Raw genomic sequence first — 15,859 nt, 5'->3', positions numbered from 1 at the left:
ACACAGGGCTTGCTCAGCTGTCCTTAGTGGCCGCCATGTCTATATTAATCCCATAATTTATCCTTAAACCACCAAAGTCTTATTTGCCTGGCTTTTTCCATAGCCGAAGGGAAACTGAAAATATGCCTTTTGTAAGAAAGCCTTAACACCTGCTGCTAAAGGGCGCTAAACCATCTGGATTGTCAAAGGGGTATAGGCTCACTTACAAAAGACGTAGATTAATTTGGACATTGTTTCCCTACATAAACCAGGCATAAGGAGGCAAGCAACCCAGGGAAGGATAATCATGCTGAGAGTGGAAGCACTTATTAGAAATAATTACCATGTAATTATCCACAACTTCCCTGGAGTCTGTAGCCTGTGGCTAGTCTTAGGAGGTGCCCCTTCCTTACCAAGTACAAGAAGACTGAAGCACTTCAATAAGTTGATCAGGGCATGTGCCTGTGTCTTATAGTTTGGTTACCGCCACCTGGGCCTACTTCTCACTTAATGAAGCCTTCAGTGCTTATAGCTAAGGTGCAGAACAGCTGTAGACTTTCTTCAGCTGGATCCACCACACACCCCTCCCTTTTTTAATAGCACAGTGTTGTTTTGCAAGTGTGTGGGTGTGACACATCTGGCTTCTTTCCTTAAGAAAAGTGTTTACTGAACAATTAATTGTGGCGCATGGGGGCTGTGACATTTCTCTTTTTGCTGTGCCTCTGAGCTGTGTTTCCACGCTGCGAGGCGGCCCACTGAAGATCAGTAACAACACTGTAAAGGAACAATGGCTATAGAAGCCTTGACAAGTGCAGGGAGAGACCTAGACACTTCCGAGAGGGGCATGATTGCCTACAAGGTTAATCAATTCCCCTTGTTTCCATTCCAGCTCCACATTTGTCTTGGTGGCAGCAGCTGCAAATGTAAAATCAAACCTACACACTTAGACAATTGGAATTGTATTTACCTGATCAAAATGTGTAAATGATCTGTTCTCTGTGTCTTCTTAACTGGAATTTAAGGAGCACAGCAAAGCTCCGGCTATAGGTCAGTGAGAGGCATCCTTTTGTGTGGTGTCCAGATACAATTTAGTTGTCTTGGATAGACAGTTGGAAAGAACTGCAGTCACAGCCTAGAATCTTGATTGTCATGATCACCATTATTATTGTTATAGCTGCCATTTATTGAGCCTTTATATATGACAAGCACTTTATATGTATTCCTATCTCATTTCTTCCTCTTAATAACACTGCAGATAGCTAATAGTGTTTTTATCATGTACAGATGAGAAAACTGAGATTAAGTAACTTGCTTATGGTCATTGGTGCAAGGTTCTAGATTCGAACTGGGTCTGACCCATGCTCTGAACCACTAGGGCTTAACAATCCCAAACCTCGCTAGAATATGCAAGTGTAGAGAACACAAGGGCTTGTGATCGACCTGACAGTTTTAAATCTTTGTTTTCAAGAAAGCCAATCAGAGAAGAAGGCTTAACAAATCTCTTTGCAAACCGATTTGTTGGCCCACCTTTGATTATTCTCAGTACAAGAAAAGGGTTAAAAATATCTCTTGCAGCAGTGAAGTGGCCTTATTTTGAAAATGAGTCTTCGTAGAAGTAATCAGGCTAAAACGAGGTCATTAGAGCGGGCCCTAATCCAATGTCATTGGTGTCCTCGTAAGTAGGTGAAATTAGGACACAGAGACAGACACATGGAGGGAAGACACTGTGAAAAGACACAGAGAGAAAGCCGCGGAAGGCTGAAGCAGAGGGTGGATTGATGCTGCCACAAGCCAAGGAACACCTGGGGCTACCAGAACCTAGAAGAGGCGAGGAAGGATCCTTCCCCTCCAGGTTTCAGAGGGAACCCGGCCCTGCTGGCACTTTAATTTCAGACTTGTAGCCCCCAGAACTATGAGACAATAAATTTCTACTGTTCATAGCCACTCAGTCACAACCTCCCTGGAAAACACATACTCCTGTTCTATTCTGTTCTGTACTGTTTTGTTCTATTTTATTCTCTTTCTTTAAGAAAATGGATTTCCAGGCTGGGCACGGTGGCTTACACCTGTAATCCCAGCACTTTGGGAGGCCAAAGCAGGTGGATAACTTGCGGTCAGGAGTTCGAGACCAGCCTGGCCAATATGGTGAAACCCCGTGTCTACTACAAATACAAAAAATTAGCTGGCTGTGGTGGCGGGTGCTTATAGTCCCAGCTTACTCGGGAGGCCGAGGCAGGGGAATCACTTTAACCCGGGAGGTGGAGGTTGCAGTTAGCTGAGATTGCGACATTGCACTCCAGCCGGGGTGACACAGTAAGACTGCATCTCAAAAAAAAAGAGAAACAGATTTCCCAATCTACTAATTTTGAACAACACCAGTCTCCAGAGCTCAGCATTCACGCCCTTTCCAAGCTGGCTCCAGTCTAATTTTCTAACCTCAGTATTAGTTAACCCCCGACCCACCCTGAACACACCTGGTGTCGCACAGTCCATCTGTCCGAGAGCACAGCATCAACCTGAGTGCAGGTGGCCTGCTCATTGCCTGTGCTGCCACCTTTTCCCTCAGTGGCTATTCATTTTTTAATGTCCAGCTTCAAGTCACCTCCTCTGACAGGATTCCCCTGGCTCTTCGAGCAGAGTCATTTGGTCCCTGTCCTCTGTTCCCCCCATACACTTTATCAGCCCTAGTTACAGCACTTACATTGTATGATGGGATCAATCTCTGTGTCCCCTTCATCCCCTCCCCACAACTAAACTTCAAGTACCTTAAAGAAGACTATCTTTTTCCTTGTTTTTTCTTTTTAATCAAGTGTCTAGCACAGAACCTGCCTGACACACGACAAATCCAAATACAGGGTACCCCAAAAAGGTTACTGCAGTTTTAAGCTTTAATAACTTCTTAAGTTGAAATGTTACAGACTTACAAAACTCATTTGAACATTTACTTCTTTTGACTCTGTTTTAATTATTTTAATAAATGTAATTGTCATTTTCTTTTCTGGTTAATGTATGCCATATTTCACTCAGGGGAACTGAAACAAAAATGAAAATTAAAATGTGTTATTCAACACTCTTCACAGAGATAAATAGTGTTAAATTAACTTTCAAACAGTGTTCTTATAAGTTGCAGCATTTATAGCCTTGAGGTTATTAAAACTGCAGGAAGACTTTTGGGACACACTGTTTTTGAATAAATATGCTACAGTATGACTCATCCTGTGTTTACTGTAAAATTCAGTTTAATTCTTAAGTGGTTCCATGTGGGCATAGGTATTGTTTGGCCAGTAGTTGTCCTTATACTTAGACCCAAGGAGCCCTTGTCCAGGGCCCACACTTAAGAAGGCAAATTCCAAATTCCCTCCCCAAATGGCACTGAGCCTCCTTCAAGGGTCTGCACACCAGCAGCGGTGTTGTCTGCTAATGTCTGTACTCCCATGGGCGAACATTGCTGACTCTGGTGTTCATACTCTTGAGCCCAAGAGGTGGCTGGGGACAGCTGCTTCTGGGAAGCTGGACTGAGCTTCCACCAATGGACTAGAGCCCTGTGGGAAGAGAGGAGGTGGCTGCAGACCAGGAACTAGAAACCACTTCTCCCTGCACCATCATATTTAAGGGCAGATCATCCACAGTTTCAATCTGGCCTTTCATGTCAATTCTCAAGGCATATTTGTCTAGGTAGGAAGGTAGAACTTATTGTACTTAATCATTTGTTAACTTCGTGTATAACTTTTAAATATTTAGATATCTGGCATACAAATCTCTGTTTGTACTTTTGCCCTGGGTCCTGCAAATATTAAAGGTGGGCTGATTTTGGCCTTAAAAAATTATTTTGCCACAAACCGATTTTTCTCCGTAAAGAGGTAGGTGGGTAGGAAGTACTTCCAAATAGAAGGTATGATAGCAAAGAATGACTGCAGTCACTGAGCACATACTCTGTGCGGGGTGATTTACACATCGTTTTTTCAGTTAGTCCTCACAGCAACCCAATAAAGTAGGTACTTAGGAAAAAAGATATTCAGTGACATTAGTTTGTTCCAGCTCATAAAACTAGTGCTTTAGTTAGCCTTAGTTGCATAACAAACTATGCGAAACTGAAAGTGGCGTAAAACAATTTTTTCCCCTGACTGTCAGGTTGGCTAGGCTGCTCTGCTGCGGGTTTCCCTGGGCTCACTCCTGCAGCTAGCTGTGAGGAGATGGAGGTTGGCCGGGGACAGTGCATAGGATTCCCCATGGCCTCTCCCACTTGTCTGGCAGTTGATGCTGCTGTTGCTGATAATGATGACCTTCCTTTATTTTGTGTTATCTACTTGCCATTGCAACCGCCTTGCCTTTTTTAGTTCTTGCTCCCGTACTGTCTGGCTCAATGCCCAGCACCTGGTGATGGTTAATAATACGCACTCAACTCACTTAAAAGCAATGTGACCCTGGATGGGTTACTTAACCTCACTTAGTTTGTGTTCCCCACTTGCAAAATGGGTATAATGATACAGAACACATCAGGTGGCTCTGAGACTCCAGCGCAGTGATTCAGGAGAGTGCTTGGCAGGACAGTGGCACTTGGTGCGCGCTTACTGCTAGTGCAGCTGGAATGCAGACCATCAGTGAATGTGTGTTGCCTTTTTAAACAGTGGGAATCAAACATGACTCGCTTTCCAAATGTAAATCCTGGGCTTGCAAGTAAGTCTACAGTGCAGAAATAATTTCAAAATACAGGGTTGAAATTCTAAGATAGCAGATTTTAAAAAGTGGGAGACAAAATCAGAATAAAACAAAGGGACAAACCAACCTGAATTGCACCGCAGCCGACGATCTTTATTAATTTTTAAGATTCCACCCAGCATGGGAAGCGCTGACTTGGTGCGGACAGGTTTCTGGGACCAGGAGGTGGGGACACGACGTACCTTTTGCCCTCTAGGTCTGGGTCATGTGAGCCTAAAGGAGCGCTTAAAGGCTGGAGTTCTGCAGGGTCCTCATGACTGGGTGGGGCTGCCTCACTTCTGCCTGACTTGGGAAGCGCTGCAAGCACAACCGGCTGGGGTCCTTGCGTACCGCGGCTCTGGGAGGAGCACAGACTGCGCCGCGTAAGTGCTGGCTGCTCCGCGTGGGTCGTGCCGGCTCAGCGGGACAGGTCCTCGCCTCGGACCCTCGGACGTAGGGAGCGCGGGACAGGTGATCTCAAAAGCCCTCAGCACCAACAGGGGACAAAGCGCCGCAGGGTGAGACTGGAATGGGGTGGTTGTGGCCGAGTCAAAGTTTTAAAGTTGGAGCATTGGCGATGCACTGCGTGCGCCCAGCCGAGGGAATACTCTTGAAAGTTCCTGGCACAACTGTCGCACCCAGCGTTCTTCCAGGCTAGAAGGCGCCTCCTACTGCAGGAGCTCCTCTGGGGAAGTGCGAAGCTGTGGGGTCCTCTACCGCTCTTAGCGCTGGAGGGTGGCGAGTGCAGGACACTTTCCCTTACTACCTCAACGCGTCTTTTGGGGATGTGTTGATTTCGTAGGTGCTCAGAAGCAGGAGAGGCGGAAAATGCCTTCTATTTGAACGTGCCCAAAGCAGGGAAACTTGGCTTCAGCCTAGGAAGGAAAACACATAGGAAGACTTTTATTCTTGGAATGTAGGATTAGGAGAAACCAAGGGCACAGGAGACAGATGGAAGCAGCTCCCTGCGACGTGTAGATCAGCTTGATGATACAGAAGCAAAAGGACTTTGAAATATTTATGGATTTAAATCCCAGCTCTGGCCTTGGCTAGTTAGTGTCCTTGGGTAAATTATTTAAGCCTACTAAACCTCAGTCTTGCCATCTGAAAGATGGAGATAATAAGTTTTTCTTTTTAAATACTTGTTTTATTGGAAATAGAAATAACATATAGAAAATGCCTCCCTAGCGCGGGACTTGGCTTTTCAGCTAAGTGTAATTTTCCTCATCAGTTATGATTGATGATGAAGTCTATGGTGAAGACAGAACAAAATAATGTTTAAAACTCTGGCCCTATAATGACTGTGGCAACGCATGACCCGTGTGCAGTCACCTTTGAGTCCCCCACCTTCTCTGCAACCCCAGTGGGTCCCAAGAAAGGTGCTTGGGTTTTGGAGCTGGACAATTCTGTGCAATTCCTGATTCTAGTGTTCACTACTTGGATGACATCAGGGACGTTACTTATCTTCCACAGCCTCAGTTTTGGCATCAGTAAACGAAAAAGGAGCCTCTCAGTACTTACCCTTTCCTTCCCCGCTTAAATGTTCAACTCCTTTTTTTTTTTCCTGTCTTTGATTTGGGATGAGTAAGAACAAAGATGTAAGCAGAAATAAAAGTCCACCGAGAATACATTTTATTAATTTGATAAATAACGTTTAAGAAAGTTGTCCAAAAGGAGAATTGGAGCACTTTTGGAAAAGTACACTGCACTGACTTAGTTGGCATCTGAAAGTCTGCATGGTCGTCAAGACCCTTTGACTAACTGGGCATTCTAGATGTGTACCTCATGCTATCTATACAGGGGAAACCCTTTATAATGTAGTGTCAGTGTTCTTAACACGGTGTTGTTTTATTAATCTTTTATAGGAGTTGTTTGAGAGGGGCAGTTGGTCCCCCAGTTTATATAAATCCAGTTTATAAATCACTTTATAGTGGGATTCTACTAACCTGAGAAATAGGTGGGTTTTAACTGACAGTTTGAATGACTTAGAAGAGTATGTTAAGAAAGTCCGCTGGGTCTACCAGTTCACTCCCCACAAAAAATAAAAACAAGAAGCAAATGATATAACAGAATTTTAAAAAATGAGTTTGTTTTTGTTTTGGGGAGCATCTAGTTTGTCAGAGGAAACATTGAGTGTTGAATACTACCCCGGGATGCACAGAACTAAGGCAGTGAGAGGGGAGGAACTCAGTTGTTGCCTCAGGTATCATCAGATATCTGTTTATTATCACCCAGATACTCAAGGTAAATAGGTAATGACCCATTCTTCCTTTTTTTGAGATAAGAGTCGCATTTTGTCACCCAAGCTGGAGTGCAGTGGCACCATCTCGGGCTCACTGCAACCTCCGTCTCCCAGGTTCAAGCGATTCTGGTGCCTCAGCCTCCTGAGTAGCCAGAATTACAGGTGTACACCCATGCCTGGCTAAGTTTTGTATCTTTGGTGGAGATAGGGTTTTGCCATGTTGTCCAGGCTGATCTCGAACTCCCGACCTCAAGTGATCCTCCCACCTCGGCCTTCCAAAGTGCTGGGATTACAGGCATGAGCCACTGTGCCTGGCCAGTGACCCCTTCTTGATAGGAAGTATGGTTCACTAAAGATCAAACATGATTGTTTTAGTTTAACATTTCCAATGGCTTTATAGTGTGGGATTTTCATTGACTGAACTAAGAACATTTAAAAGAAGTAGGCAAGCTTCTCAGAATTAGAAAGATACCTCTAGAACAATGACTCATTAACGTCTATATTGACTTGGGAGAGAGGTAAGCTGGGCAAAAAGCTAAGAACTGTACTTTCCTGGTAAAAACAGTAATGGAGTTTGAACTTTTATACTATATTTGCAAGCTCAAAGATGTAAGCCTTAATAGACAGTTTACAAGACAGCTATTACAGCGTGTCTGAACTGAAACCAGGGTATTGAGATTTCTCTGCCTTCAGAGATATTATAGGTATAACCTTGAACATGAAATCACATGCTTTCATTGCTTTAACTCAGACCCTGGAGTGCAGGACAGGGTGGTGGTGGTGAAAGAGGGGGAAGGACTGTGTCCTTACATCTTGGAGCCTGAAAAAGCAAATTCTTTGCAGCTTATCTTTCCAATACAGTCGCGACTTATCTCCCAACTTTTTATCTCTAGTCTGATTCTAGTTATTGGTTGTCTTTAAATTGCTTAGAGTTGTCTACAGGTCAAAATATTTACTTAGAACCCTGAGGCTAAGCCCTTCCTCCTTTCCTTTTTGAGACTGTCCCATTACCCCTTTCAGAAAGACTGCTTGACATATCTTGTTGTACTGTATGATTCTTGGGAGACAATGTAACCCAGCTCCCAACTGATTCATTTTCTCATTTATTTATTCATTTAACTAATGTTTTTCCCAGTGTTTGATTATGAAAAGGTTTAAACTTTAAGAAAAGTCAAAAAAATTTTGCAATCTAGAATCTACCTATATTCTATTATTGATTAGAAGCCAGGGTATTGATTTCAATTGATTAATCAACTGGCATTGATTAGTTCCTACCCTTTGCCTGGAGGTTTGCTAAGCAAAGCCGTAAAAACATAAAAGGCAGGATAGGGTTAGGGAACAAGGAGAGTTTTGATTTGGCAGAGCACAGGCTTAGAGTTTGTGAAGGGATCATGTAACTTTGGTTTGAAAAGTTACGTTGGAGTTGTACGGTAGAGGACATTACATTTCATCGTAGGAAGTTTATACTTTATCCTGGTTGCAGGTGGGAGCCATTGAAGGCATGGGAGGAAGGGAGTGCCTTGTGTTTTAGAAAGCTCATTGCAGTATCAGCGTTAGGCTAAGTTGGAGGGAAAAGGACTGCAAGTCTCAGAGATGTGTTAGGAAGCTTTGTAAATGTCTCGGGGCAAGTAAGGGTTTAACTGTGGATAGAACAGAGAAAAAAGGAAGTAGAATAGCACTTGGTGACAGATTTGACTTGAGGACTTCTGGTTTCAGAACTCAGGCGTCTGCAATAATAAGGGAGCATCATTAAGAATCTGGAAGTTGCTGGGTGTGGTGGCTCACGCTTGTAATCCCAGCACTTTGGGAGGCCGAGGCAGGTGGATCACCTGAGGTCAGGAGTTCGAGACCAGCCTAGCCAACATGGTGAAACCCTGTGTCTACTAAAAATACGAAAATTAGCCAGGCGTGGTGGTGCATGCCTGTAATCCCAGATACTCAGGAGGCTGAGGCAGGAGAATCACTGGAACCCAGGAGCAGAGGCTTCAGTGAGCTGAGATTGCGCCACTGTACTCCAGCCTGGGCAACAGAGCAAGACTCTGTCTCAAAAAAAAAAGCATCTGCAAGTCATAGAAGGAGGAAGTTTGAGGAGAATGATGATGTCCTGTTATAGAGTCAGTGGTTTTGAGGGACTGATTGGTTATCCTTGTGGAGGTGACAGTTGACAGTGGTAATAACAGTCCTGAAATGCCCAATAGCAGTGTCAGGACTGAACAAACATTTGGACTAGTGATTAATACTCAAGGGGTGGTTGAATGGGAATGTACGGAAGAAGAAAAAAGAAGGACAAGATCTTGAAGAAAATCTGAATATATGGAGTTCTTGGAACAAAAATAAATACAGGTGTTCAATGATCTGTTAGTATTTTAATGCCTGTTTATCTACAGTGTTATTGTAGCTGTAGTTCTCCTTAATAATTGACCACAGTCTCTAACTAGAAGACCATATCCACACTAGTAAAGTGAAGTAAGTCCTTCCTTTTCCCATTCTGGGAAGTGCAGGGGGTAAGGTGAGGCAGAGGAAAGAAAAAGAGAAAGTTAAATAATTTTTTTAATATAGGACTTTTAGAGCGTACAGTGCTTTTTCCAGGTAACCCACTTCCAGATCAGAAGCCAGGTAATTTAATGAACTTGTCTATCTTTTCACAAGGCAACAGCTCCCCCCTTTTTTTTTTTTTTTTTTTTGGAGACAGAGCCTCACTCTGTTGTCCAGGCTGGAGTGCAGTGGCACAATCTCAGCTGTGGCGCAATCTCGGCTCACTGCAACCTCTGCCTCCTGGGTTCAAGCGATTCTCCTGCCTCAACCTCCTGAGTAGCTGGTACTCAGTAGCTGGTACTACGGTCGCGTACCACCACGCCTGGCTAATTTTTGTGTGTTTAGTAGAGACGGGGTTTTACCATGTTGGTCAGGATGGTCTCCATCTCCTGACCTCATGATTCACCCGTCTCGGCCTCCCAAAATGCTGGGATTACAGGCATGAGCCACAATGCCCGGCCAAGGTACAGAGTTTTTAAGTGGCAGAAACCACATTTGAAGCTGTGAAGGCATACTTTGTTTTTTTATTTTTTATTTTTATTTTTTGAAATGGAGTCTTGCCCTGTCACCCAGGCTGGAGTGCAGTGGGGCGATCTCGGCTCACTACAACTCCGCCTCCTGGGTTCGAGTGATTCTCTTGCCTCACCTTCCCGAATAACTGGGACTACAGGCATGTGCCACCTTGCCCAGCTAAGTTTTGTATTTTTAGTAGAGACAAGGTTTCACTATGTTGGCCAGGCTGGTCTGCAACTCCTGACCTCGTGGTCTGCCCACCTCGGCATCTCAAATTGTTGGGATTACAGGCATCAGCCACCACTCTCAGTCTGAAGGCATATTTTAAATCTGTCATGCTATTCTCACTGGACTGCATTGCCTTCCTATATGCTACTGACTGTATGCTAGGCACTGTATTAGGCGTTTGCACATGTAGGCTCCTTACTGTGGCCCCTCTGTTTTGGGAAGATGATCAGCAAGGAAGCTCAAAGCACATTGCACAATTGGTTATTGCACAATTGGTGGGATGTCTGCCCTCTGATCGTGCCTTGTTTTCACCCAACTTCTTGAACTCTACAAGAAGGGCCAACCCCTCTCAGAAATGCCAGCCCCTAAAGCTGGTACAAAGGTCATGCAACCTTCCTACTTCCCTGAGTTCAACAATCACTTCATTCATTCTCCTTAAGATCATACCTTCAATCCCTGGCTGATTTAAGGGTAAAATGGAGAAAAGCTCTGTTTTCACTTGTGTGTTTGTTTTACCCCATCAATCTTCTGCCTTCCCTCATTGTCCCACAGTTGTGCCTGTCTAAGGTCACTTTTTGCTTTTTTCTTATTTTCCTTCCCTGGCGAGTCTTTGGAGAGAAGGTGCGATAGAATGTGGAGCCTAGAGCAAGATTAGCCCCGGTGGACTCTGGAAGCCGTAAGAATGACGCTGCTTCCTCAATGCTTTTTTCCCAAAGTTAGAAGTAGCAAGTTGTATAGTGAGTAATAGGATTTGTGTTGTAAATGGGGTCATCCTCCAGTGAGGACTTTACTAAGTGCAGTGTTTATTTGTAATGGGGCACAGAACTGCATTCCTCATGCTTTATGACAATATTTAGGGTTTACTGGTTTTCATGCATGTCTCTCTTTGCTAGAATGAGGGCTCCTTGAAGGTAGATGCTGTCCCCTTTTCATCTTTACTCCACAAGTTTTAGCAAAGTTTCTCACCCTTTACTGTATGGCTAGAAAATCTCTAAAGAGTTGAGATCTGTTAAAGGAGAGAAAACTGTTTGTATAGAAGAGTGTGGGTAGAAGCCTGTATGTTTATTTGTTTGATTTGAGATGAGGTCTTGCCACATTGCATAGGCTGGTCTTAAACTCCTAGGCTCAAATAATCCTCCTGCCTCGGCCTCCTAAAGTGCTGGGATTACAGGCATGAGCCACCATGCCCAGCCGAGGCCTGCATGTTTGAATGGATCAAGAAATGTGATTGTTTAGTGCTGAGGGAGGGTAGGTAGGTTGCAGGGAAAGGCCTGGCTAGGGAAAAGCTCATATGCTCCTAAGTCCAGCAATAAGAAATGTAGAATGTGAAATAAAGATGAAGCCATTCTGAGTCATATGCAGACCCTAGGAAATATCTCCTTATATTTGACACAAGGGGAAATGGCCGCCATAGCTAATTCTGAAAACGAGAAATGTTCCTGCCTGGGTTACTTGATGAAGAATATTATTAGCAATCAGCAAGTCAAGTGGAAATAATTTGTTTTGTTTTGTTTTCTCCCCTTCTAACTATTGGCGTGTTGGTGGAATTAACTTGCCTGGCAGGAGAATGAACTGCCTGTGCCGTTGGGAACCAGGAGCTTTCTGAGCTGGCAGACTGCACAATCCATGTGAAGCCATGACTCTTTCCACCGTTCTTGTGTACACATGTGTGTGAACATTGGTGTCTGCAAAATCTGAGACTTTTGTTTCAGAGAAAATTTGCTGGAAGCCACTGATTTAGAATTTTGTTGACAGGATTTTTTAAAAATCCGTGCTCAAAAAAGATGTAATTTAATCAGTTTTGTAGCCCCCCCCCCCAAAAAAAAAACAACCTTTCTTAGGTTTTTTAGGTTGTCTTACGAACACTGACAGAAATGTGTAGGTTCAGGGCACCCAGAGCAGATGTGGAAGTTCTTTCATTACGGTAGCCTGCGTGAATCATCGCTGTGACTCAAAGCCTGAAGCAGTTTTAGCCTGATCTCCTTGGCTGCATTTTTAGAATCTTAGACATTCCAAGCTGAGAGGAATTTTGGGAATTATATAGTCCATCTAATCCCCAGAATTTACAAATGAAGGAACTGAAGTCCAAGGGGAGAAGTGAATTGGCTTGCCCAAGGATATACCTGTCGGTGAAGTGAAGGCTGCAACTTTTGACCTTGTACATTCAGGAATTGTGGCAGAGCCTCTCCTGCTCATCTTAGAATGAAATGTACTATAGGGAGCCTGCAGCCATCCTCTGTGGTCTGGCTTTATTGTCTCTTTTCTCTCTGTTTTTTAGTTTCCTTCTACCTTTTCTAAGTGTACCTTTCAAGTGGGATGGAAGTTGAAACCCACTAAGCAGAGAATATGAGAAATACATGTATAATGACACAAAGTTAGGTTTGTTAGCATTATGTGCCGCAAAGGAGGACACATACCCTAGGGATGGGAGAAGCGGGAAGAGGCCTCTGAAAGGTTTGGCCTTGTGCTGAATGAGTGAAAGGAGGGATCAGGGAAGAGGTACCCACTGGATTAGCTGCTGCCAAGTGCCCATGGCAGCTTAGGAACTTAGACTCTCAGCAGTCGCTGTTCAGGAGATGGGTGGGGCAAAGCGCTATCATTGGTAAGAATACAGCAGTTGCTCAGAAAAAAGGACTGTCCATCATATTGCAGCTGCAGAGTGGCCTTGGGTATATAGAAATATTGTTAATGTTCTGTTGGGAGCATCTTAGACTGATTAGCAGCAGAGCTGATTTTCACTCTCAGGGATTTGGGTCTCTCTCTTTCTCGGTTAATGGCACCATCATCCACCCACCCAGCCATCTAAGTCACATCTGGGATCATCCTAGATTCTTTGTTCTATTTCAACTCTAATATATGATCACAAGTTTCTTCCAGTTTTACTTTCTTCTTCTTCTTCTTCTTCTTCTTCTTCTTCTTCTTCTTCTTCTTCTTCTTCTTCTTTTTTATTATTATTATTATTATTCTTATTATTATTATTATTTGGAGACAGAGTCTCCCTCTGTCGTCCAGGCTGGAGTGTTGTTATTATTATTATTATTATTATTATTATTTGGAGACAGAGTCTCCCTCTGTCGTCCAGGCTGGAGTGTTATTATTATTATTATTATTATCATCATCATCATTTGGAGACAGAGTCTCCCTCTGTCGTCCAGGCTGGAGTGCAGCAGTGTGGTCTTGGCTCACTGCAACCTCAGCCTCTAGGGTTAGAGTGATCCTCCTGCCTCAGCCTCCTGAGTAGCTAGGATTATGGGCACATACCACCAAGCCTGGCTAATTTTTGTATTTTTAGTAGAGACAGGGTTTTGTCATGTTGGCCAGGCTGGTCTGGAATTCCTGACCTCAGGTGATCTACCCACCTTGGCCTCCCAAAGTGCTGGGATTACAGGCGTGAGCCACTGCTCCCAGTCAACCTTCTAATTATTTTTAAGTCTGCCCTCACCATGCTGTTATTACTAGTTTCCTGCCCTAGTTCGAACTCCCATCATCTTTATTCTAGATTATTGTGAAACATATTAACTGGCCTTCCTGCCTTCTGTCTTTCTGGCTTAAGTCCATCCTTACATGGATGTCCGTAGTACTCTTCAAATTGTCAAGCCCTTCAGTAGTTCCTAGTCACGAGAGGATAAAGATTCTTAACCTATCTAGAAAACTCTCTCTGATTGGCTCTCTACTGACTTCTCTAGATTCCATCCTATTTCTCCTCTTCCTACTTAGGCTTTTCTCCTGCCTCTGTATTGGTTATCTATTGCTGCATAACAAATTTTTAAACGCTATAAATTCCATGACCTGCCAAAATAGTGATATAGGCGTTAAGAAGAAATTATTTAGGCAGATAGTGAGGGTACAGGAGTCCTCGGTAAGGTTTTCCTTTTGATGAAAAGCAGACCCCAAATCATTTTCTTTTCTAACAAAGAGCAGCCTGCCTATAAAATTGAGCTACACACATAGACAAGTAAGCTGGAAGCTTGCACGAGTGAATGCCGGCAGTTGTGCCAATAGGAAAAGGCTACCTGGACTAGGCATGTTCAAAATGGCAGCTCCATCTTCCCTTTTCCTTTCCAACCACGTGTGCAGTAGGGAGCAGACAGTAGTGCTTTCTAAGTGGAAAGCCCATTTGCACAATAAGGTTAGGGTGAGGTGGCCAGCTTCCCTGCATGCTATGTAAACGTTAAACTGGTCCAGCCAATCTGTGAGCCAATCTATGTCTATATAAATCAGATACCACCCCCTCAAGCCTGTCTATAAAATCCGGTACACTCCACGGAGGGCCAGATTTCCCATTCAGATGCCCCTCTCTCTTGCAAGAGAGAGCTGTTCTCCTTTTTCTTTTGCCTATTAAACCTCCGCTCCTAAACTCACTCCTTGTGCGTGTCCATGTCCTTAATCTTGGTGTGAGATGGCAAACCCCAGGTATTTACCCCAGACAGTGATGCCACCTCAATAGGAGACACAGCAGCACATGAGGGAAGTATAGAGGGATTCATTTAATTAGGAGTTAAAGTCAAGGTTGGAAACTAGTTTGGAGGTTTGCAGTAGTCCAGACAAGTGAAAATAAAGAACTGGATTAGGCCATGAGAGTAGATTTAGAGAGGTGAAGGTGAATTTGAAAAACATCTAGGAGATTCAGTTGGTGATTGATTGGCTGCGGGAATGCAGGGCCAGAGAAAAATGGATAGATCAAGAATACATCCTGGATTTCTGGCTTTAGTACTTGAGTTGATGGGAGTATTTCCAACCAAGATGAAAAATAGGGAAGTAAGGACAAGTTTAGGGAAGGAGATAATAAGTTTAGTTTTTGAGTTCTTCTTAACTACTTTTGATTTTTGTCAATATAATAAAAGTAATGTTATAATTCTCATGATAAAACGTTTTAGTCTTCTTCTCCACCCCTCCCCATCCTTCTCTTATCTCTGAGACCTCTTCTCATACTTCTACCTATTTGTTCTAGCCTTTAATTCCAAATTTCCAAGTAATCTGCCTAATCTGTTTCTTGATTTATTGGTTTTAGAGTTACACTTTTTATTTGAGGTATTTTCTATTGACTTATTCAACAAGGTGAGAATTTACCACTTTTACATACCTTACCTCCTGACTTTCCTACCCTCCAACCTGTCCAAATGGTGATATAATTTTTCTCTTTTGCTAAATCAATATCTAATGTTTACCTTATTATGTAAATATTGCTCACTGCTGAGCCAAATAGTATACTATAATTGCAATCCATGTCTTGTACAGTTTTGTTTTCATCAACTTAAAAATTGCCTCTTTGCATTGTTCTGTTTTCTCTATCACTCTTATAACTTCTGTCCAAACTTGCTGACAGAACTGTAATATCCTTATTGATATGATTTTTTACAAAAGCTCATGCAGTAGTCAGTTATAGATAACATTTCTTCCTTGAGGACATCTCATGTGGACCCCCCCTCTGTCTTACTGCTCCATTATGCACTGGTGGCTCTTTAGATATAACTGTTATTCTGTGATTTCACTTCCCCTCTTCAGTCCTAGTTCCCCTGTTACGGGGCTTCCATGTCTTCCTCTTTCTTGGTTTACATCCTTGCTTTGGTGGACCACATTTGCCAGTAGCTTTCTGAGAAGTGGTATATGAAAAACATTAAAAAAAAAAAAAAAAAAAAAAAAAAACTGGCTGGTTCCCAAGCT

General features: G+C 43.3%; 1 protein-coding gene across 5 annotated transcripts in view; it reads left to right on the top strand.

Moving 5' to 3' along the window:
* CPVL (carboxypeptidase vitellogenic like) overlaps window positions 1-15,859 on the top strand; it is a 205,553-nt gene that overhangs the window by 44,084 nt on the left and 145,610 nt on the right. Inside the window, exon 1 of one of the 5 annotated variants that reach the window (XM_003896159.4) lies at window positions 4,836-5,148. The exons of 2 other annotated variants lie outside the window; for them this stretch is intronic. The gene's annotated coding sequence lies outside the window, so the exon portion shown is untranslated. Of the gene's footprint in view, window positions 1-4,835; window positions 5,196-15,859 lie in introns of those variants that run through there. 2 more of the 5 variants (XM_009203173.4, XM_009203174.4) reach the window with 2 other exon arrangements.

Source organism: Papio anubis, chromosome 4 (genome assembly GCF_008728515.1).
Source record: "Papio anubis isolate 15944 chromosome 4, Panubis1.0, whole genome shotgun sequence".
NCBI classification, from domain to species: Eukaryota; Metazoa; Chordata; class Mammalia; order Primates; family Cercopithecidae; genus Papio; species Papio anubis.
Note: the sequence above shows the minus strand (reverse complement) of the source record. Positions and strands in the feature narration are given on the sequence as shown.